We start from the raw sequence: 25,565 nt of genomic DNA on the forward strand, positions 1-25,565 counted from the left end.
AGTATTGCCTCACGTGTTCCAGTATTTCTACGGAATCCAAACTGATCTTCCCCGAGGTCGGCTTCTACTAGTTTTTCCATTCGTCTGTAAAGAATTCGTGTTAGTACTTTGCAGCTGTGGCTTATTAAACTGATTGTTCGGTAATTTTCACATCTGTCAACACCTGCTTTCTTTGGGATTGGAATTATTATATTCTTCTTGAAGTCTGAGGGTATTTCGCCTGTTTCATACATCTTGCTCACCAGGTGGTAGAGTTTTGTCAGGACTGGCTCTCCCAAGGCCGTCAGTAGTTCCAATGGAATGTTGTCTACTCCGGGGGCCTTGTTTCGACTCAGGTCTTTCAGTGCTCTGTCAAACTCTTCACGCAGTATCGTATCTCCCATTTCATCTTCATCTACATCCTCTTCCATTTCCATAATATTGTCCTCCAGTGCATCGCTCTTGTATAGACCCTCTATATACTCCTTCCACCTTTCTGCTTTCCCTTCTTTGCTTAGAACTGGCTTTCCATCTGAACTCTTAATGTTCATACATGTGGTTCTCTTATCTCCAAAGGTCTCTTTAATTTTCCTGTAGGCAGTATCTATCTTACCCCTAGTGAGATAAGCCTCTACATCCTTACATTTGTCCTCTAGCCATGTCTGCTTAGCCATTTTGCACTTCCTGTCGATCTCATTTTTGAGACGTTTGTATTCCTTTCTGCCTGCTTCATTTACTGCATTTTTATATTTTCTCCTTTCATCAATTAAATTCAATATTTCTTCTGTTACCCAAGGATTTCTACTAACCCTCTTCTTTTTACCTACTCGATCCTCTGCTGCCTTTACTACTTCATCCCTCAGAGCTACCCATTCTTCTTCTACTTTATTTCTTTCCCCCATTCCTTTCAATTGTTCCCTTATGCTCTCCCTGAAACTCTGTACAACCTCTGGTTCTTTCAGTTTATCCAGGTGGAAGCTTTTGAAATGTGGTGCTACAGAAGAATGCTGAAGATTAGATGGGTAGATCATATAACTAATGAGGAGGTATTGAATAGGACTGAGGAGAAGAGAAGTTTGTGGCACAACTTGACTAGAAGAAGGGATCGGTTGGTAGGACATATTCTGAGGCATCAAGGGATCACCAATTTAGTATTGGAGGGAAGCGTGGGTGGTAAAAATCGTAGAGGGAGACCAAGAGATGAATACACGTACAGATTCAGAAGGATGTAGGTTGCAGTAGGTACTGGGAGATCAAGAAGCTTGCACAGGATAGAGTAGCATGGAGAGCTGCATCAAACCAGTCTCAGGACTGAAGACCACAACAACAACAACAACAAGTCTAGGGGACTGATAACCTCAGATGTTATGTCCCATAGTGCTTAGAACCATATGAACCATTTGTTAGGCATGACATTCCGTCGCGCTGACCACTCAGCTACCAGGGGCGGACAGGAACTACCCATGAACAAATGGTTCTTTTATAAGCTGCCTAAGATCCACTCTAGACCACAGCTAATACAAAAGAACCAACCGATATTCTCAATTTGTCTAAGCTGGAGGAAGTGTGTAAAGTTTCAGTTTTGAACCTGTGCTATAGGATAGCACCAGTATGTCTATTCTTGCGACAGATATTTAAATGGTCGCCAGGCCACGGGCTCTCCAAAACACTTGACCCTTTCTCTCTCTGCCCGACAGAGAGATACGACACCCTGAAAAATCACACTATCGCGTGCATCATTTTGGTACATACTGGTGACGTGCGCTGCCGTGCAAGGACTGATATATTACCACGTATGGTGACAGAAGCTGCAGACACCAATGTTTTTTTCTGATATAGCCGGACCTAATTCTCAATCCGACCACTTCGTCTCCACCATCATCAATTATACAGGTGACGAGGTATTTTAAAAACAGGCACAATGCAAAAGAAAAAAATGATAAAACATTATGTGTTTAAATGCTAGAGGCGTTCAATAATTAATGCAACACTTTTTTTTGAAAGCAGGTTGGTTTTATTCAGATTTCCAATACACCATATTACTCCCCACTCTTTTGGCTTCAAAATCCTGCTTTTCAACGTTAATCTCTGTTCAGTGGGACGGCCTTACGCCACCTTACGCCACCTTACTGCCGGCCGCGGTGGCCGTGCGGTTCTAGGCGCTGCAGTCCGGAACCGCGGGATTGCTACGGTCGCAGGTTCGAATCCTGCCTCGGGCATGGATGTGTGCGATGTCCTTAGGTTAGCTAGGTTTAAGTAGTTCTAAGTTCTAGGGGACTGATGACCTAAGATGTTAAGTCCCATAGTGCTCAGAGCCATTTTTGAACCACCTTACTGGGATGGCCTGCGCGCCTGCATGGTACCACTCCCACTCCATTAGTAGACGTCGGAGCCGACGTCTTGTTGCATCAGTAACCTCTCCATTATCCACATACTGCTTCCCGCGGAGCGGATCCTTCATTGGGCCAAACAAATAGAAGTCGGAAGGTGTGAGATCTGGGCTGTAGAGTGTAGAGTGGGCGAGGAACAACAGTCCATTGTATTTTCGTGAGCTCCTCTCGGGTACGCAGGCTTGTGCGAGGTCTTCCGTTGTCTTGGGAGAAGGAGAAGATCGTCTGCATTTTTGTGGCGACGAGCACGCTGAAGAAGTTTCTTTAATTTCCTGAGGGAAGTGCAATACACTTCAGAGTTGACTGTTGCACCAGGTGGGAGGATATCAAGCAGAATAACCCCGTCAGAGTTCCAGAAGACTGTCGCCATGCCTTTACCGGCTGTGGGTGCGGCTTTGAACGTTTTCCTCGGAGGAAAGGTGGTATGGCGCCACTCCATGGGTTGCCGTTTTGCTTCCGGTTCCAAGTAATGAACCCATTCTTCATCGCCTGTGACGATATTCGACAAAAAATTGTCACGATCAGCGTCGAAACGAGCATGCAATTCCGCACAGATGGTCCTTAGTTGCTCTTTATAGCCTTTTGTTAGGTAGCGAGGAATCCATCGGGCATACACCTTTGAGTACCCCTAGTGGATGAGTGTGTCAACACTACCAACAGGACGTCCAGTCGAGCAGCGAGGTGTTTGATTGTAATTCGTCAGCCGGCCGGAGTGGCCGTGCGGTTCTAGGCGCTGCAGTCTGGAACCGAGCGACCGCTACAGTCGCAGGTTCGAATCCTGCCTCGGGCATGGATGTTTGTGATGTCCTTAGGTTAGTTAGGTTTAATTAGTTCTAAGTTCTAGGCGACTGATGACCTCAGAAGTTAAGCCGCATAGTGCCCAGAGCCATTTGAACCATTTTTTGTAATTCGTCGATCGTCTCGACTGAGAGCGTCAGTACGTTGCAACACTGCAGCTGTCACAGCTGCAAGTGGGAAATCGGACAGGTTCGCGGCACCTTGTTGCGATGATGACAGATGACTCCTCAAATGACTCCCGTGCGCCGGCCGTTGTGGCTGAGCGGTTCTAGGCGCTTCACTCTGGAACCGCGCGACCGCTACGGTCGCAGGTTCGAATCCTGCCTCGGGCATGGATGTGTGTGATGTCCTTAGGTTAGTTAGGTTTAAGTAGTTCTAAGTTCTAGGAGACTGATGACCTCAGATGTTAAGTCCCATAGTGCTCAGAGCCATTTGAACCATTTTGAACTCCCATGCTTTTGTTTACTGCCGGGTCTCCACAGACATTCTGCAAGCGCCTATGAATATCTACGATACTCTGGTTTCCTGCCAAAAGAAACTCTGTGGCAGCTCACTGCTTGGAACGCAGCTACGTTACAGACGCCATTCCGAAGCCTACGTGTAGCGCCACCACCTACTGGCCGAGAAAAAAAGTGTTGTATTACTTATTGAACACTCCCAGTAAGAACCTGTTGTCCATTGTGATCTGCTCAAATATATAAATTTTGTACTTTGAAACCCAATAATGCTGTCCATTAAAAGGTCTCAGGCTGAGTCACTTTGCCGTTAATGTGTTCGTTGTCACTGAATTCCTTTTCTGGAATTTGTCATATACTTCGGATTAACTTACAAAGTGTGCAGAAAATTGCTGCTTCACGTAAGACCACACCCAATTATCTTGTTCCCAGAATGAGATTTTCACTCTGCAGCGGTGTGTGCGCTGGTATGAAACTTTCTGGCAGATTAAAAGTGTGTGCCGGACCGAGACTCGAACTCGGGACCTTTGCTTTTCGCGGGCAAATGCTCTACCAACTGAGCTACCCAAGCACGACTCACGCCTCGTCCTCACAGCTGTACTTCTGCCAGTACCTCGTCTCCTAGCTTCCAACCTTTACAGAAGCTCTTGCCCGCGAAAGGCAAAGGTCCCGAGTTCGAGTCTCGGTCCGGCACACAGTTTTAATTTGCCAGGAATTTCAGTTATCTTGTTGTCCAGTTCCCTTGTTCAACTGCTGTCTTTCATACAAATCATTTGAAACATTTACAAAACCAGTATGTTTTCCAGCTGAGGTAGATTCACTGAAATGCAGTGAATCGAAGGCGGGACTGACAATAGAAATGCAATGAAATAATTTTAGCGAGAACCGTTTACAAATGGTGAACCTAAATTGGAATGAGATGTCGTGACTAACAAAAATTTGTGCTGGCATGGGACTCGAACCCAGATTTCCTTCCTTTGCGAGCAGTTGCTCTAGCCATTGGACTTTCTGATCACACCGCATCGACTACTTTATTTCATTTCAGTGAATTTAATTCTGCTGATATGTATCGGACCTAGTACCCATAATTATGTGGGTGCCGTTTGTTTCCATTGTAGGGCCGTATTGTTGCGCTATGCGGTTGAATTCTGTGTGAAACGATTGCACAGAAGTCTCTGCTTCATATACAGCTCTAGGGATATCGATATCTTATTACAGATATGAGATATTGTGTCCTAAACTTCGAAAATTTTCACATTGGCAATTTGGGAGCAGTAGTGGTGCTTTACCAATTTGGGAACGACGAGTCCATTGCATTCCTTATTTAAACAAACCTGCCCCTTCCCCTAGCCTAATTTAATGACCTTTCTGTAAGCAAAATGCTTATGTGGGCTCTTAGTTTTATTTACTTAGGATCTAATGAATGGATCATTTTAACTATCGTATTTATGACCCAAGGTGGCCACCAAGTAGCGCATTTGCACTCATGTTAACCCAGATAAACGAATGCTTTTAACATAATGTTAATGATCATAATTTATGACCCAAAATTTTCAGCTTCTCCTCCTCCACTCATGTAGAGCATTCCTACTGGTCCCCAACCAACACCACTCTTCACGAAACCAGCATCATGAAATGGGCCTTAGCATCTATGCTATGTACAGTCGTGCTCAAAAGTATCCGAACGACCTGAATTACATTTCGCCTAATTCGTATGCAACCCACATAACGCAGCTGTCAAGCAGGCCCTCTAATCGCTCGTTGGTACAGTCGTTTGACTATTGAAAATGGTTCCAACAAGTCACCACCAGAAAACACTGCTCTGTATCGCAATAACTCAAGATGTAAGATAATACCACGGTACTGTAAATATCAGGGAACACCTTATCACAGATAAGACTGTCCTTAAGGGTTGTAAGCTCACATTTATTGCAGTAAGTTACATACCTGAAATGTTACCACTCTCATTATGACGTCAGATAGGTAATGCACGTAGTAAGTTCGTCGTATTCATGATTTCCTCTTCAAAGTAACATACCGTACTTGTTATTTAACGCAAAATGACATTAAAAATTTAAGTTATTCACGAGCAGCTAGTTGAGAATATGTATGAACTTCAAGTGACACGACAAACCGTCTCGTTCTGCACATGGATTCAAACCCAGGTCATGCAGACTAACATTTCGTGACTGACGGAAACTAACAGTCATTCCTGACTAGGCATACAAGGAGTGATATACCTCGATTTTATACAGTATCAGTTAGCAAATATCAACGTTAAATTACATAACGTAAACATTTTTAACGGACGCGAATTCCTACCCAGCATCTATTGTCCCTGTTAACGAACTACGAGAGATGTTAAATATTGCTGCTTCACAAGTAACATACTTGAAATGCCGTGAAGTAAAGCTTTGTGTTGGACAGGGATTCGAACCCAGAACCTAATCGGATTATTATCGCAGCACAATCAACTGTGACATATCGGATTTTCTCGGCAGTAGCTAGATGTTTTAACTGAAATGACGAGACAAAACATTAATTTTTTTCCTCTCCAGGACTCCAACCCGGCACCTATCGCTGTTCTGTTCTAGAGAAAACGAACGTTAAATATGGGTTTGTTACACCAGCAACGACATGTGAGCATGTTTGTACTAGAAATAATATGGCGAAGAGTTCAGTGCTGACTGGGAGTCGAACCCCACACATATCGTTCTTGGCTGCACACAAAGAGACGTCGGCTACCGAATTTTTCTCCACCAACAGCTCGGAATAACTACCTTGAACTTACAATGATCTCGCAAATAGTTAGATCTCTCACTGGGAGTCAAAAACGTCAGATATCGTTAGTGTTGACAACGAATGAAAATGAATTAAAAATCAAAGTTATTATCCAACAGCAGATAGGTGTTCTCATGCTAAAGCTTGACAATTCATAATGAAAACCTTAGTGCCGGGCCAGGATTCGAACCCATTCACGCGCAATATTTGGAGATGTTGAGGAATCTGCAGTTTTGAACAAACAACAAATTGTAGTCGAGCTGTATTGTCACAGAGGGATCAAATTCCGCTTTAAGGGCGGTCTGAGTTGCATTCCCAGTTCAGAACCAATTTTATCGGCATACAGAAGCTCAAGTCCTGTGATCCTACATAGCGTCTGTTTCGTCATTAGAAATAAATAACTAGTATAAGAAAGGATACTGGTGATAGAGTTTCTACATGTCGCCACTGCTGACTTTATTGTGGTTCAACCTAACGTCTACTTGGTAGAGAGGGAATATCATGTTTAATGTGAATTTCAGCCCACAATGCCATTATACCTTCTTCACCTGGCGTAGCCAGAAGCGAGTAGAATCTGTCTCTCCCTATCGAAAAGCATCGACAGAAGCTGAATTCGAACCTAGACCATCGGTATATGAACCTATCATCAACACAACAGACCACCAAATCCTCTTCTCTGTGACTCATTTTTCTATCATAGCACGGATGCGGCACACTCGATGAGAATTCTGACACACAGGTTCCCTGTAGTGCTTTGCAGCATATTCAGTACATTCATTTACTTGGTTGGCCGAATTGCCGTGAACTAGCTACCTCGGCTATCCAGTGCATACATTCGACACTATTTTGTAACCACCAAAATAAAATAACGTAATTGCCACCTACACAGACCTGCCAACAGTGTAGGATGCAGAAATTTAAATAGGAAGCGTTCCTTTACATTGGAGCTACTCTATTGCGCTATCTGTTTGTTGAGACCATCGTGCAGTGCAAAAGCAATGCTGTAACTGTCTGTTTCTCAGAAGTCTAGATCCGGTAATATGCATTCTCACTCAGCACTGTGGAATGCGGAAGTTCTAGAGGAACTGTTATTGACTTGTGGAGCTGTTGCAGCTAGTAGCGTAACACTGTGCATAAGAAGTCGCAGTTCTATTAAATTCGCTGCTACATTTTTTTTAAAACGCTATTCTGCTGTCTGCTGGAGTTATCAATTTAATGGAACTTTGAACATAGTTCCCTTCACTTCTCAACCAAAAATAGTCGCATGTGGAAAAAGGGCTAACTTCTGCAACATTTTGTCCTTTTCAGGTTTAATAGACGACCAGGCAGCAGATGCATCTCGAAGCTTTTGTGTTATGTATGGGGAGAGTGCATCGTGCCAAAATAGTCAGAAAAGTATTTTCTACATTAGCTGTCGTCTGGTAGTGGCATTTTATTCTTCTTCATACCTTGTTTGACAAAAAAAATGGCTGTGAGCGCTATGGGACTCAACATCTTAGGTCATAAGTGCCTAGAACTTGTGTTCGGTCGTTGCGGACGTCGCAAGACATCCTGTTGAAGTTCGGTGGTTGATCCTTCCACTCAGTTTTTTTTTTTTTTTTTTTATTACAGAGGCCAACCGGCTCTCTGACCGAACACGCTGAGCTACCGTGCCGGCTCATTTTGTTCGTTTTTGTTCGTTGAATCTGATCGGAGCGGATGTCCTAAGACACCCTTTTAAGTCGTTGGTGATCTATTAACTCAGTTTTTTTTTTTTATTACAGAGGGCAGCTAACTCTCTGACCGAACACGCTGAGCTACCGTGCCGGCTAGACCACCGCGGCCGGCCCTTGTTTGACAGCTTTAACTCAGAACAAGTTTTCTACATGCATGTAATCAATAAACTGCGTGTGCGTTGTCAGACTGTTATAGATAACATCAGAGAATTCGCATATATTGTTGATGATTAATTTCTCTCTCATGTTTAGTATTGTTTTAACAACACTAAAAGAAACCTTACAAAAAATTGTGCACTGTATTGTAAGAAATGAAATAAATGTACTCACGATAACCTTACGACGAAAGCCTGTTTCAATAAAACTGAGTATCTGTACACAAGCGTGCCTCTATTGGCAGGAATTAGTAAAATACTACTCACTTACATTTCGATTGGGTCTGTGTTTAATTGGTATGCTGTGTCATACTCAACAAGTACGCAAATGTGACATTTCATAAATAAAGTTATGTATTCCTAGAAACCCAAAATTTGCTTGTCAGCAACGGAAAGAGGCGTTACCTGTTGTGCAGCATTGTAGGTTTTTCGCCATTGCAGTATGAGCTGAAAGTATTTTCTTGCGATTTGCTTATCAATTCATTTCCTTCATACTTATCACCCTGGCATGTGAGTCTTAAGTGAAGAACAATATTGAATATCGTATCGTTGACGGTCGATTCGAATTTCTTCAGAGACACTTGTATTGTGAAGCAGCTTGGCAGTCAGAAAGCCGAGATCTATGACCATGAACACAACTTGCTGAGTCGAGCTGCCAAGAGGATTTGATGTGTGAAGGTATTCTTCTGATTTAGTATCAGAATTTTTTCTGAAAATTCGCAGCTCAAAAAAAAAAATAAACAAAAAACATTCACACACGCTGGTCTCTATCACCGCTAGATTTCTTGAACGGTTGCAGCACGAGACACGGGCGATACCACGGTGCTACGGACACACTGCTGCCAGCACATCCCTCTCAACATGGTATTTGTCGCTCAGCCTCATAACGCATCGTGATAGATAATAAAAGATGTCACTTATGTGAAGAATAGCATTTCTTTAGCCAAAAAATTGAATTTTCTGTCTCAGTTTCTTTGTTTACATGAGGATTATATAGCACGAGTCATTCAAATGGAAAGGGAATATCAAGCGAGTCAATTCAGTACCATACGCAGAAGTGATTGCTCTGTCACAGTGTTGCCAAATGTTTGTGACGATGTTGCCAATTCTCAGCTGTGCTAGGAACAGCTCTGTAGCGGTATGCGAGGAGAATCCCGTGCTTGTGTTATAGGAGGATACGGAGAGAAGGCGCGAGGTTTGTTTAATATGCAGCGTTTTCTGCTACCAGTTGTGACAAACATTCAGGTGTGTAATTTTCCATCACGATTACAGTTACCCACAAAATACAGGGTGTTTCAAAAATGACCGGTATATTTGAAATGGCAATAAAAACTAAACGAGCAGCGATAGAAATACACCGTTTGTTGCAATATGCTTGGGACAACAGTACATTTTAAGGCGGACAAACTTTCGAAATTACAGTAGTTACAATTTTCAACAACAGATGGCGCTGCAAGTGATGTGAAAGATATAGAAGACAACGCAGTCTGTGGGTGCGCCATTCTGTACGTCGTCTTTCTGCTGTAAGCGTGTGCTGTTCACAACGTGCAAATGTGCTGTAGACAACATGGTTTATTCCTTAGAACAGAGGATTTTTCCGGTGTTGGAGTTCCACCGCCTAGAACACAGTGTTGTTGCAACAAGACGAAGTTTTCAACGGAGGTTTAATGTAACCAAAGGACCGAAAAGCGATACAATAAAGGATCTGTTTGAAAAATTTCAACAGACTGGGAACGTGACGGATGAACATGCTGGAAAGGTAGGGCGACCGCGTACAGCAACCACAGAGGGCAACGCGCAGCTAGTGCAGCAGGTGATCCAACAGCGGCCTCGGGTTTCCGTTCGCCGTGTTGCAGCTGCGGTCCAAATGACGCCAACGTCCACGTATCGTCTCATGCGCCAGAGTTTACACCTCTATCCATACAAAACTCAAACGCAGCAACCCCTCAGCGCCGCTACCATTGCTGCACGAGAGACATTCGCTATCGATATAGTGCACAGGATTGATGACGGCGATATGCATGTGGGCAGCATTTGGTTTACTGACGAAGCTTATTTTTACCTGGACGGCTTCGTCAATACACAGAACTGGCGCATATGGGGAACCGAAAAGCCCCATGTTGCAGTCCCATCGTCCCTGCATCCTCAAAAAGTACTGGTCTGGGCCGCCATTTCTTCCAAAGGAATCATTGGCCCATTTTTCAGATCCGAAACGATTACTGCAGCACGCTATCTGGACATTCTTCGTGAATTTGTGGCGGTACAAACTGCCTTAGACGACACTGCGAACACCTCGTGGTTTATGCAAGATGGTGCCCGGCCACATCGCACGGCCGACGTCTTTAATTTCCTGAATGAATATTTCGATGATCGTGTGATTGCTTTGGGCTATCCGAAACATACAGGAGGCGGCGTGGATTGGCCTCCCTATTCGCCAGACATGAACCCCTCTGACTTCTTTCTGTGGGGACACTTGAAAGACCAGGTGTACCGCCAGAATCCAGAAACAATTGAACAGCTGAAGCAGTACATCTCATCTGCATGTGAAGCCATTCCGCCAGACACGTTGTCAAAAGTTTCGGGTAATTTCATTCAGAGACTACGCCATATTATTGCTACGCATGGTGGATATGTGGAAAATATCGTACTATAGAGTTTCCCTGACCGCAGCGCCATCTGTTGTTGAAAATTGTAACTACTGTAATTTCTAAAGTTTGTCTGCCTGAAAATGTACTGTTGTCCCAAGCATATTGCAACAAACGGTGTATTTCTATCGCTGCTCGTTTAGTTTTTATTGCCGTTTCAAATATACCGGTCATTTTTGAAACACCCTGTATATACGAATGAGTACCTTGTTACTTTGTGACAAAAGATTATTTCAGGATAATAAAAAGTCTTTGGGAATCAACTTTACCCAACTGTCACGAAAAGTAAGATAACAAACACTTTACACCTCGAAATCGATTTCATCTATGTGCAGTCTTGTGATCATGCAAGTAGAATTTCATGAAGTGCTCGAGAATGTAGAAAAATGTTGGTGCGAATGGAAGCTATAAGAAACACAGTTAACTAATTATTCTGTGCCACGTAATAATCAATTCATTTGAAAATTCAGAAGAGAAGAAAGTAAAACTTATGCCCATTAAGACAGAAAGTAAAGTGCAGATGCGGGGACTGTGCTGGTCTGCGCTTTTCCATCTTCATATCTATACAAATAATGTATACTAATCAGCGTATTCACTGGTTTCGTAATGTTTCCCTCTTGTTTAGTCTTCTAATGATGAACTGGATCCACACCCATGAGTCTGATTGTGTCTTTGTATCCTTACATCTACTATGTTTGTGTGTTATTGCTCGATTTTCAAAAAGCAAAATATTATGCCTGCTCCCACGAGATATTAAAACGAGGTCGCAAGAAGGCTAAGGAATTATAATCAAAATACAGTGAAACGCCAGTTTGTCTGTCGTCATGGTGTTAAGTCGACAGCAATCATTGGGTGTTATTGCCTGCATCACAGACACCCCGTTGTCGTCTTCTCTTATTGAGATTTTCATATTTCCCTAAACACAAGACTCCGAGATAAATGTGTATATTCTCCGTGACAAAACATCCCACATTCCATTCATCCTGATCCATTCGTTACGTGCATCTGCGGCACTGAGTGAGAGGAAAGCTGTTGTGAGGTGACGAATAACAATAACAATGGTAGTAATAATAAATCAATAATCAAGAATGTTTCCTGCATTACAGACGATTAACAAAATAACCAAGAAAGGTTGAGTGTTTAATTGGCGCACTGCGTAGGTGTTCTCATAGCTGTGTTACTGAATTCTGTTCTGGTTGTTTGCAGAGAAAAAAGAAAGAACCTTGTAGCCATATATATCCCTAGTATAACGAGATATTACCTATCAACTATCCTTGCTTTACCTCACGAGATGAACATGGCGTCACTGAGCTGATATTTGAAATACATTTCTGTTTTCTCTCCCTGTCTCGCTCTCTCTTTTTATTTTTATTTTTTGAGGAAAGCATCGGGAAGCGCGAATAATAAGCAAGTAGGCATATAACCTATTTACAGTTATTTTCATCAGGATACATAATGCAAAAATACAATTTTAAGTGTATTATTGCGTAATTCCAGTTATTGATAGTCTATTCGTGAGCTTGCTTGCATTCAGTGGGGTGAGACCTATCACAGAAGCAAGCAAAATACAAATATTTCTTGCAACATAAGCAACACACAAATAAAATCTCGCTGCACTGACTTGTTGTCCGATATATTGCACGGAAGACATATCTGATTCATGTCACTAAATACAGCTCTATCAGATATCAATTTGGATGCGTTCCAAGTGTATAAAAGTATATTTTGAAATACGCAGAGAGGAACATAGAGGTATTCGACTGAAACATAGCCATGACCAAGATTGTAACTGGGGTCGAAAGCATCGTCGTCTCCCAATTTGACAACTCGAACGGTGACAGTGCTCGGTCTGTTACTTACTTTCACTGGTATCAAAGCTACAGCATGATAACACAAAAATGTTAATAACCTGAAGATCATTAAGTTTGGAACCCATAGAAAGTAAAGCAGTCATCAGTCGGAAGAGTGATTTGAACACCACAGTGCTTTAATAGCCACGATCTTGGAGGTGGTATGCCGTTGCTTTCCTCCGACCTTTCAGTTGACTTACCTAGCCAGTTAATAGGGGAACCTACAGTTTAACGTGGCTTTCGGATCACAGTGCAGCTCGGCATTTTTCACATCAACAAACACTGCCCGAGGGGAAATAAGTGTAAAATGGCACATAAAAATCGTGGGACTGACGAGAGATCGAACCTGAGACCTGCGTATCCGTAGTCTTGCTCTTTATCACCTTGCCACCATGTAGCCAAGACCGCCGTTTCTGCTTGGCATTAAAATTAGGATCTCTCGTTTGTGCCTGCGTTGCCACTTGCGTGTCCCTTAGGAGACCTTACCTTTCGGATTACCCTCGTATACGTGTGTGTAAACGCCTTCCAATGCCCACTCAAGGAAGACAAGGATACACAGTCTAGCTTCAATATTACAAATACGCCTCAGTTTGTAGATGAACTCAGACTTAGGTTGATAATCATTTTGAATATTTAGCAGTACTGTACCCACTGATGTTAAACTCGTTTTCAACCAATGATTCCTACAGCTACAGGAACATTGCTTGTGATACCTCTTAGACAAAATTCTTACGCAGTGCTATCAGACGAAAAGATCAAGCTGACACGAACTGTGGGAAGTTTGTTTTACAACCTTCGTACCTGGATAAAGAGCTTTTCCTATTTGAGATATCTGTGAACGTTGCTGCTTAAGACGATTGAAGAAGAAACTAAATTATACATCTACATCTACATTTATACTCCGGAAACCAGCCAACGATGTGTTCCTTCAGCTACGCCAATGTTTAAAGAAACCGTCTTAACGGCAATAAATCGTGGTTTGTGAATCGTTTACCGTTCGTACTCTGCCGCATTTCGCTGGCTGGAAGGCAAAAAGCTTACTGACAAATTTCACAGAAGGAAAAGGGGGACGAAATGTCTCCCACTGGAAGGTCATGTTGTTTTATTTAAATGATTACAAAATCAGGTAAAACGAACAGTGAGGTTGTCAGTATAAGCACATTACTGTTGTCAATCTGATGTAGCACCGCCCAGGGCCTGTAATGATAAAGGGCCCGTTTATGTCAGGCATATTGTATACAGAAGTGGAAGAGAGAGCACCACTAAATTCTACACTCCGAATGCATTGCATACACACAGAAATTACTGTTACAGTGTACTTATGGAGCCCAATGAGTGAATTGCATATTTTCCTGTGAGAAAGAGCACTGGCAAACAGTCTTCGCTACATTAGGTCAATTAAACTGGTGTCACTCTGAGCTAGAATTTATGGTCAGCGACTAAGTGTAAGGGCAATAAGTCGGATGCGGGTTTTGCAACTGTGCAATACTTTCCTACATTGTAGAAGCGAATATTCAATTCGAACTAGTATTGCGAAAATTTTGGACTTGGATAGCTTAGAATGAAATTCTTTCTGTTTATTGCAACGGAAAACAACTGATTTTCTAAAACACTCTCTGTCATACACGGTTTGGAAGAACTGACAGCGACGTATATCGGAAGGCAGTAAGATCCCTTGGCTTTTGGTTTGGCAGTATCCGACAGCCATTTCTAGGTGCAAGTAAATGAAGAAAGGCAGCGTGTTTTTATTATCAAGTAACGTCTTCGTCAATTACTTCAGTTTTAATGTAATATACGAGTAAATGCTGGCGTTTGATATTAACATGAAAAGGATTCAGTAGACATGAAAAGAACCTGTTCTGGGGGAACTACTTCTATAATGACCAAAAGGCCTTAAATGATCTTCAAGCACATGTATTCCAGCAGCGGTATGAAGAAAATGATAGTAATAATGACGGTAATAATCAAATTATCCGGTAACTTCACACTTCACAGTGGATTTTCTCGAACTAAGAAATTTCCTGAATTAGTGAAAATTTCAAAATGGCTTCACATCGAGGCTATGATGCCTAGAAGAGTCTTTACACCCTGATGACATGAGAATAGCATAATCTCCATCTCAAAAGCTTGCTTCTACTTAACCATTTAATAGACTCGCAATTTTTCTACAGTGACTAATTTTGTAAGCTTAGCACATCCGTTACAGCACACTCCTGGGGCTGGGAAATGTGGCCACAATGGTCTGGTGGAACGAACTATCACAAGTGCAATGCGTGGGTTCAGGTATTTACTTTTAAGAGGCACAAACAGATTTACTTTACCTCTGATAACCTCAAGAGAAAGATGTTATAATCCAGAATCCGCATTAAACATCTCGTTCCTTCATTCCCAACTGCGCAGAGCCGGTTTACGTTGTGAAATGACATAGGTGGAGGTCATGGTAAACAGAAATACTGTCGCCAGTACACTTACTTACAATAGAAAATTTTATTTTATTTGAGGAACCGATAGCCATTTAAAGGAACAGGGCTCTTATTTTACTTGCACTTGATTGAACTAGAGACGTTGAAAAATTTGGTGCTGGACTGTGATTCGAATTGTATCTCCTCTTTCGAGAATCTGAATCACTTGGAACAGTATAGTTCAATCATTTCGTTCCTTTTCCCAAGACTGCAATCTTCTCTAGGTCTCCTCCAAAGGTGAGTATGTGGGTGCGAATCTTGATCCAGTACAAAAATATTCATAATTTCATTTAAAGCCCTATCACGTGCACACCGGCCTGCTAGTGAAAATTAACGTGCATTTTTAATGTTTGTTCATGTGTTGCCAACAATTTCTGGTCAAACACGCACACATCTTACTGTTGGTGAGTAAGCAATTGATACTTAAGCTATATTCGTGGATGATAAAGAAGAACGATAGCAGTGCGGTTCGATTGTCACTCAGGCACAAAAATGTGTATCCTTATATTAGATTCAAACACCAAGCAGCTGGTAAGAAAAACCGATACGTAACATTTGATTTTACTTAGTTAACAATCCGATTATGTGTTGGGTTCGTATCTCCATCACTGAACTTCACACCATGCGCTTCATCTTTAAATGCATACACTCTTTGTTACTTCTGAATTGAGCCATATCAGACGTCTTTCGTGGTTAGTTAAAAGGGATGAAAGGGTCGTGATAGGAGTCCTGGTTTATTACAAAAACTGTCGTCTTTTATTTTCAAGTTTAGATTTGGTTACTGATAATGGCGAAAATTTCGGTAATTCATGACTCTTCATGGCTAGTCAGCAATATGATTAGATTAGATTAGATTAGATAAATACCTGTTCCATAGATCATGAATATGACATTTCGTAAAGATGTGGAACCTGTCATTTTAATGAAAGATTTCTTTACATACCAGTATTCAGAATGAGAGAGAGGGTAAAAAATTGTTGTAAAGAATGTTGTAAAGAACATTCTTTACAACAATTTTTTACCCTCTCTCTCATACTTTTTTATTTTTATCTCTCTCTCTCGCTCTCTTCTCTCTCTCTCTCTCTCTCTATCTCTCTCTCTCTCTCTCTCTCTCTCTCTCTCTCACACACACACACACACATTATCTTTATTTTTATTTGTTTGTTGTGCTCAACTATCGGCGAGGCACGAAAACGTCCGTGAATGAGTTTCTTAGTTTTAAGTACAGTTACGAAAGAAATACAAAAACAACTATGAGAATTACTGATTTATGATGCTTAGTTAGCAGTCACTTCTGAGTATTATTAGTAACTACGCTCCAGTCCCTAAACCTAGTTACAGAAATGCGAATCAGACGCATTACGTATCCCAGGCCGTAGCAGCCGGGTCTTTGAGACGCCACCTATGGTCACTTCCCAGCCCGCTGTACGATCACATCGGTTCGTCTTCCTCCTGCTAGTACTGTATCTGAGATTTGGCAACAAGGCAACGTATGTTTGGCAACACTGTGATCGACGAGTTACTTCCTGGTGTGCACGGAATTAAGCCTCAAAGTTCACTTGATTTTTCCTGTAATTTCCATTGAATAATCTGAGTTATTATCGCTTGAGGAGTGACAGAAGATTGTAAATTTACGGTTTTCAGCCAAGGAAAGACGTTGCACGTGGAAATCGCAATAATCTAGTCCTTTAAACAGTGGTTTACGAGTTCTAGACACTATTGGCCTTGTAAGAGGAAGGCACAACAAGTACCTCTTCGCTAGCTCTGCGGTGACGTGCTGATCTGTGGAATAGCGTCTGTTATGGTTCGTGGTTCCAGTGTCGCTGACTGTAACGTTTTTATACCTTCTGTGAAAGAGCTACAAGCACTCAGATCAAACATCGATAAACAAATAGCAAGAAAATACTTTCAGTTCATAGTGCAACAGTGAAAAACTTACAATGCTGCACAACAGATAACGCCTCTTTCCGCTGCTGACAAGCAAATTCTGGGTTTCTAGGAATACATAACTTTATTTATGAAATGCCACATTTCCATACCTGTTGAGTATGACACAGCATACCGATTAAACACAGCCCCAATCGAAATCTAAGTGATTAGTATTTTACTAATTCCTGCCGATAGAGGCACGCTTGTGTACAGATACTCAGTTTTATTGAAACAGGCTTTCGTCGTAAGGTTATCGTGAGTACTTTTATTTCATTTCTTACAATACAGTGCACAATTTTCGTAAGGTTTCCTTTAGTGTTGTTAAAACAATACTAAACATGAGAGAGAAATTAATCATCAACAATATATGCGAATTCTCTGACGTAACCTATAACAGTCTGACAACGCACACGCAGTTTATTGATTACATGCATGTAGAAAACTTGTTCTGAGTTAAAGCTGTCAAACAAGGTATGAAGAAGAATAAAATGCCACTACCAGACGACAGCTAATGTAGAAAATACTTTTCTGACTATTTTGGCACGATGCACTCTCCCCATACATAACACAAAAGCTTCGAGATGCATCTGCTGCCTGGTCGTCTATTAAACCTGAAAAGGACAAAATGTTGCAGAAGTTAGCCCTTTTTCCACATGCGACTATTTTTGGTTGAGAAGTGAAGGGAACTATGTTCAAAGTTCCATTAAATTGATAACTCCAGCAGACAGCAGAATAGCGTTTTAAAAAATGTAGCAGCGAATTTAATAGAACTGCGACGTTTTATGCACAGTGTTCGGCTCTTGCCGTTACGCTGCTAGCTGCAACAGCTCCAGAAGTCAATAACAGTTCCTCTAGAACTTCCGCATTCCACAGTGCTGTGTGAGAATGAATATAACCGGATCTAGACTTCTGAGAAACAGACAATTACGGAATTTCTTTTGCACTGCAAGATGGTCTTGGTAGCTCAGTTGGTAGAGCACTTGCTCGCGAAAGGCAGAGGTCCCGAGTTCGAGTCTCGTTCCGGTACACAGTTTTAATCTGCCAGGAGGTTTCAAATCAGAATGTTCCTTCCAGATCATTCTCGCCGCAAAACTTGCCTAATCCAATCACTAATCTGACACTAATTATGAAACGTCCCCTTTGAAAAATTATACAAGACTATGCTTAAACTGACACACAATATTTTTAGCGCAACGCAATCTGACTTTCAAAAAATCCCTACAAAAGTATGGCCCTGACTAACATTAACCTATACCTTTCACAAATCACTTACCTCACAAAAATCTTCGTTACTCAAGCTACAGCAATACAGCGAGCGCCACTACTGCCAGCTAAATAACAGATTCAAACTACGGAAGGCACTAACTACTAGTAGACATAGTTAGCAAATGAAAGATTTTAATAGAGAACAAACAATGTATTTACCTTAATAGTTATCAAAAGTCATAATATATACAGCAGTTCATGACATCCATTTTTACAAATTTCAGAACTTCGCCATTTCTCTCCCCACATCCACCCCTGCTGGCGGCTCACCTCCAACTGCGCAACGCTACGCGCTGTTCACATCCAGCTGCCCAACACTACAATGGCAGACAACAATGCAAACTAGCCATAGACTGCACACAGCACAGCCAGTGATTTTCATACAGAGCGCTACGTAACGTTGCCAATAAGAAAACATAAACAGCCTTCTTACATAGCCCCCATGCTCCCCACAAAAAATTTTACAAATTGTTTTGGGCAGTGCCCAATAATGATTTGATAAAATTTTTCATAATTACAATAACAAAGATATCAAATGCACACACTTATTGATACAATGTTGGTCAAAAGCTAAAATTTTCTCACAGTCCATAAAGACAGTCCTGATCATTCATCACAGTAAAACTGCCGTTTCTTTTCTCAAAGTCTGAGCAGTAAAAGACAATGCACACGGAAGTAGTGGATTTCCATGCAGTCTTGAAGAAGTAGTGTTGTCCTTCCAACGGAAAGACAGTGCTGACTCTTGACATGCTGACAGGTAATGGGCCACACCAGAGCAAACCCACAGCAGAGTCAGTCGAAGTCTTGAAGAATATTGGTAAGTAGGTCATCACAGAGTAGACCCACTGTAGTCCTGGTAGAGATTACGGTATTGGTGGGCCACCAGAGGTGCAGACCCACTGCAGTCCTTGTAGAAATAATGGTATTGGTGATTCAGCAAAGGTGTAGACCCACTATAGTCTTTGTAGAAATAATGGTATTGGTGAGTCATCAAAGGTGTAGACCCACTGTAGTCCTTGTAGAGACGGCCAGCAGCCATCTGTTGCGACTGTGCAGGTGCACAATCACCATTGAAGAGTCTTGCAGAGAATATAGCAAGTCCATAAACCACCACTTGTGCATGCACAAAGTTTTTGGAATTGTCCTTAGAAGTCTTGCAGACAATATAGCAAGTCCATAAACCACCACTTGTACACTCACGAACTTTTTGGAATTGTCCTTAGAAGTCTTGCAGACAATATAGCAAGTCCATAAACCACCACTTGTACACTCACGAACTTTTTGGAATTGTCCTTAGAACCAGCAATGCTGTTATCCAGTCCCTTGCTGAATTATTAACACACGTGCAAACACTAACAGTCCCAACTTCTCACATATTGTGCATTACTATGACAAACAGAAATGTGTGCAGTGAAATGTAACTTACAAATTACTTAATTTGATGAACTGGTGTCAATTACAATTTTATAACATAAGAATACAATAACAAAGGTACAAAATACATCATGAAAGAACATAACAATACAGATAACATTTATAGTACAGGCTTTACAAAGCAATAGAAATAAACATATACATCACTTTTACAGGAATTATAAGTACCTACATAAAAGATCAGAATAACTTTTGAAACATCAACTTCACACATGAGCATTAAAACAAAACAGAATAAATAATGTCTAAACATCTTTACAAAGTAAATAACATATTATTAATGTCAGTTATATTTGAGGATAACAGTATTCCGCATCATAGTGAATGTAGCTTAGTATTAGAAGAGAAAAAAATTCTATGAAACAATACACAGAGACAGGAAGAAAACAAATACACAAGGGTACACAAACACATAGTGGGATAACACAAAAGGAAAGGACAGGGTTCGTTTTCAGTGTAACATTTGGTACTGCAGTCCAACCCAAAACTTCATTCCATAGATCTTTCGCCTTATTTCAACATTTGTTTCCACCAAAAAAGTCCAATCCAATCATTCTTTCTGTATTTATATGTTCACATGTTTCTTACCACAATATTTAATTTCCATTATCTTACATCATCATTTATTTCCAAGAAAATCCTACCTAAACCTGTTATCCTAAACCCTACTTTTTTGTTCATATCCTCTTTCAAAATACTTTTTTTCTACTGTGCACTACTTTTTTGGCCAAACTATTTTCTTATAGCTTCTTAATGCATTTCTTCTGATTCATCATAGTTAGTTTCTTATATAGTCTACCCCCTCTTAAGCTAACTTAAATCTACTGAGCTCAGATATATATACCAAGGGACGAGGCAATGCAGCAGCACATAACAAATTAACACAAACAGCAAGGACAAAAAAATACAAATTGTCAAAGCAAGCTGCAATAAATCTAAATTACCAAGCAATGCAACATTACAACTAATATGAGCCAATGTGCAGCAACAAGAAAAATAAATCAGTAGTAAAACTGGCTTAGCAGAGTAACACAAAGTCAAATTCAGTAACACTATGCCTGGCAAGCAGCAGCAGCAAATGAAATAACTTATATCGAAACATGACAGCTCAAGCATAAAAAATATTACGCTACAGACAACAATGCAGACAAGGGAAATGTATACTCACATCTTAATGTCTATGTAATTAAAGTGGTGCACCACAAATTATTCTACAAAGAAATTTCCAAGTACTTGAAAAGAAAATTCTGTATGCAATTCCTGTGAAATGTTTTTGTGCTCCTTCGTTTTTTTTTTAAGTACATCATACAGTTATTTTTTTTACTGGATCTGCAGGCATAAAATATTAATATTAGTACATCTATAAAATTTTATTTTAACCAATGCTGCAGTGCAGCTAGGAACTAGATATTAAACAAAATAGGCAAAGCAAGGCGTGAAACGTCATTCACTGGGCAAATGTCGTCTCCAAAGGCAAAACAATCTCTCAACTAGAAAGACAATAAATGTAAAATGTTTCTCATCATTTCATTAGGCATTTCAGTAAATATCATAAATTAAGAGCTCCACAGTGGTATCATGTTTTCAAGTTTGAGGGTGTCGTATTCACAATGCTTTCTACAAAGGAATGTCAATAGCGAGGATAATGGCCTCCCTTTTTTTTCTACCTGTCCCTCTGAAAAGGCACACACTAATGTCTTTTTCTCCAGCCGTGTGACACAGCTGGGAGCCCACGACGCATTACGTGCAGGTGGTCACTTAACTTTCTTACGGAAATATTTACGACAGCAGTTTCCGCTACAGTGACAGTCTCACATAAAAATATTTCACAGGTCAAGAATTTGCGTTACAAATCTGTAGAAACAAAATCCTATTGATATAACAGTGTCCATTCACGTGATACATTCACGCATTTACATACATTTCATAACTCTTAAAGTACGATTCTTGCTTTCCAACAACCTTTTTCACAAATCAGCATCCCTAACCACTACTCATTATTCCTTACCTTATTACACATATACACTCCTGGAAATGGAAAAAAGAACACATTGACACCGGTGTGTCAGACCCACCATACTTGCTCCGGACACTGCGAGAGGGCTGTACAAGCAATGATCACACGCACGGCACAGCGGACACACCAGGAACTGCGGTGTTGGCCGTCGAATGGCGCTAGCTGCGCAGCATTTGTGCACCGCCGCCGTCAGTGTCAGCCAGTTTGCCGTGGCATACGGAGCTCCATCGCAGTCTTTAACACTGGTAGCATGCCGCGACAGCGTGGACGTGAACCGTATGTGCAGTTGACGGACTTTGAGCGAGGGCGTATAGTGGGCATGCGGGAGGCCGGGTGGACGTACTGCCGAATTGCTCAACACGTGGGGCGTGAGGTCTCCACAGTACATCGATGTTGTCGCCAGTGGTCGGCGGAAGGTGCACGTGCCCGTCGACCTGGGACCGGACCGCAGCGACGCACGGATGCATGCCAAGACCGTAGGATCCTACGCAGTGCCGTAGGGGACCACACCGCCACTTCCCAGCAAATTAGGGACACTGTTGCTCCTGGGGTATCGGCGAGGACCATTCGCAACCGTCTCCATGAAGCTGGGCTACGGTCCCGCACACCGTTAGGCCGTCTTCCGCTCACGCCCCAACATCGTGCAGCCCGCCTCCAGTGGTGTCGCGACAGGCGTGAATGGAGGGACGAATGGAGACGTGTCGTCTTCAGCGATGAGAGTCGCTTCTGCCTTGGTGCCAATGATGGTCGTATGCGTGTTTGGCGCCGTGCAGGTGAGCGCCACAATCAGGACTGCATACGACCGAGGCACACAGGGTCAACACCCGGCATCATGGTGTGGGGAGCGATCTCCTACACTGGCCGTACACCACTGGTGATCGTCGAGGGGACACTGAATAGTGCACGGTACATCCAAACCGTCATCGAACCCATCGTTCTACCATTCCTAGACCGGCAAGGGAACTTGCTGTTCCAACAGGACAATGCACGTCCGCATGTATCCCGTGCCACCCAACGTGCTCTAGAAGGTGTAAGTCAACTACCCTGGCCAGCAAGATCTCCGGATCTGTCCCCCATTGAGCATGTTTGGGACTGGATGAAGCGTCGTCTCACGCGGTCTGCACGTCCAGCACGAACGCTGGTCCAACTGAGGCGCCAGGTGGAAATGGCATGGCAAGCCGTTCCACAGGACTACATCCAGCATCTCTACGATCGTCTCCATGGGAGAATAGCAGCCTGCATTGCTGCGAAAGGTGGATATACACTGTACTAGTGCCGACATTGTGCATGCTCTGTTGCCTGTGTCTATGTGCCTGTGGTTCTGTCAGTGTGATCATGTGATGTATCTGACCCCAGGAATGTGTCAATAAAGTTTCCCCTTCCTGGGACAATGAATTCACGGTGTTTTTATTTCAATTTCCAGGAGTGTACATATTCGTAGACATTCTTCAATATTTCATCATAATAAATACGTAGCGTAATCAAATTCCTCATATAGCATCATCTCATTGATCATAAACATACCTCAACAGCATAATATACATCGTCGTCATAATAATAACATCATAACAGATCAATCACATCTCAAAATCGTCGTAGCTTTCTGAATATTTTAAAACCTACAAAAAATTCTCTGCTCGTTTCAAAAGTGTCATCTACCTCAAACGTACTTTGAAAATCATGATCCCATACCAAATACATCTTTCAAAGCTCTCATAGTATCACAATGGTTCCGAAAAAATATGAACAGTTCACAAAGTACAGACAAAATACAGTTTCATAAGTGTGAAGTTATCCAACTGTGTAATTGTGTAAACATGTGTCACTGACATAGTAAAAAAGTTTGTCTCTCTCAGTTAAATGATCAGATAGCTGTGTAATTCTGTTTTAGAGGAATATGGTACCGATGTGTAAAGTTGTATAAGCAAATACCATATTAGCTAGGGCTCCTTGTGTTTGCCAAACACATGGTACACAAAGTAGGTGTGTACCCCCCCTGAGGATTAATGTAATTATAGCCTCAGGTGTTACAGATTACAGCAATGGAATGAAATGTATCACTGAAAACTTTCTTTGTAATTCAAAAATCTTTAAAAATAAATGTTTTAAGTACAAAATTAATCACTCAAATACGTGTACTGTAGCGCTAAACTGTGTGTCATGTTGTAAGATAATCTCTGTGGAAGTCTCGTAGTTACCGTCCTCCAAAAGCTAAGTTCTGCAGAAGTCAATGTACTTACCTCATGATAAACAAAAGTGAAATGCTTTGCGTATAGATATCTTAGTTATTACGCTTATTGTTGTGATGAAGAAAGTACTGTGCTATAACGTATTTTTGTGCTACGAAAGAGGCTGTCTCATTGTAGCTGTGCCACAAAAGTTACTACTAAAACATGTTTTACTTTCCAGAAGAATTCAGAAAAACTGTGCAGATATAAAACAGAAACACCGCAAAAGCAACATTGTAAATTGTCACTCATTAGTAGTGTCGTGATAAAATCGTGTAGCTGTCACATAAACTAACCACAGTGTCATCTGGTATCTCACTGAAAGTACTTTAAATCCAGAATGTATTTTCAAGTAAACCAAAATGTTGCATTAAAATCTCTTTAGCAGTACCAGTATATGTTCTAAGTATGTAAGCCTTATAGTCATTCAGTCTGCCGCCGGCAGTGCTGCGAGGCGGTCACGCGCCAGAGCGCTGCGGGCGAGGCGCGCACGGTGTGTTTGTGTTTACTTCGGCCGCTGTAAGTGCCGTTTTCCTTCTAGACCACCATGGCGCACAACTATCGGAAGAAGACATTACGTTTCAACTTTTGTTCCGACTTCGCCCGACCCAAGGCCCTGGAGGTAGAACGATTTATACGCGATGAAGTTAAAATACCACCAACGGATCTAATTGGTATCCACTTGTCCATAGTTAGCAGTACCGTCTATGTCAAAATGATCAACGATGCGGCGTGCGACAAGGTGCTTCGAGAGGCAAAACGTGGACTGCGCTTCTGTCATTCCGACGGCAACGTCGGACCCGTTACCGTCGATCACGCAGGTCTCGGCACACGGACGATAAGGATCTTCGAACTGCCGTTCGAACTACCTGCAGACGTCGTCATCGAGGCGCTCCGTCCCTATGGCAACGTTCTGGAACATGTTGCCGAACGATGGGTCCAATTTCAGACCTATCCAGTTTTAAACGGTGTTAGACAGGTCCGCATCGAGTTGCAGAAACACGTGCCTTCTTATCTACGTATCGGAGGCTGCCGTGCCATTATAATGTACGACGGCCAACCTCGGACCTGTTCCGGTTGCGGGAAAGAAGGTCACCTACGGTCCGAATGCATTCAACGACGTGTCGCGCAGCTCCCGTTGTCGGAAGCGTCCGTCACACCCACGATGACCGCCCTACCGGTCACTTACGCAGCGGCTCTCGCCACGTCTACAGTTTCGTCCAGTCCGTCGCCCGGTCCTTCCGATCGGCACGTCCCACCGTCCCAGTCACCAACGGACGGTGCGGACGTCCCACCTGACACCCTTGCCGCCGAACAGGCTCCCGCACCGGACGCTGAGGAGACCAGTACATCTTCACAACACCTGTTTGACAATTTAATTGTACCCACCGCCGCCTTCGAACCAGGTCGACGCTCCTCCTTGCCGTCGTCCGATACTGAGGAACACGTGCGCAAACAACG

At 42.2% G+C, this 25,565-nt stretch overlaps 1 non-coding gene across 1 annotated transcript; it reads right to left on the reverse strand.

Moving 5' to 3' along the window:
• Positions 1 to 4,119: 4,119 nt before the first annotated feature.
• Trnar-gcg (transfer RNA arginine (anticodon GCG)) lies at positions 4,120 to 4,194 on the reverse strand. Its single transcript has one exon. It is a non-coding gene; the product is annotated as a tRNA-Arg (tRNA).
• Positions 4,195 to 25,565: the final 21,371 nt, after the last annotated feature.

Source organism: Schistocerca cancellata, chromosome 4 (genome assembly GCF_023864275.1).
Source record: "Schistocerca cancellata isolate TAMUIC-IGC-003103 chromosome 4, iqSchCanc2.1, whole genome shotgun sequence".
In the NCBI taxonomy this organism is placed as follows: domain Eukaryota; kingdom Metazoa; phylum Arthropoda; class Insecta; order Orthoptera; family Acrididae; genus Schistocerca; species Schistocerca cancellata.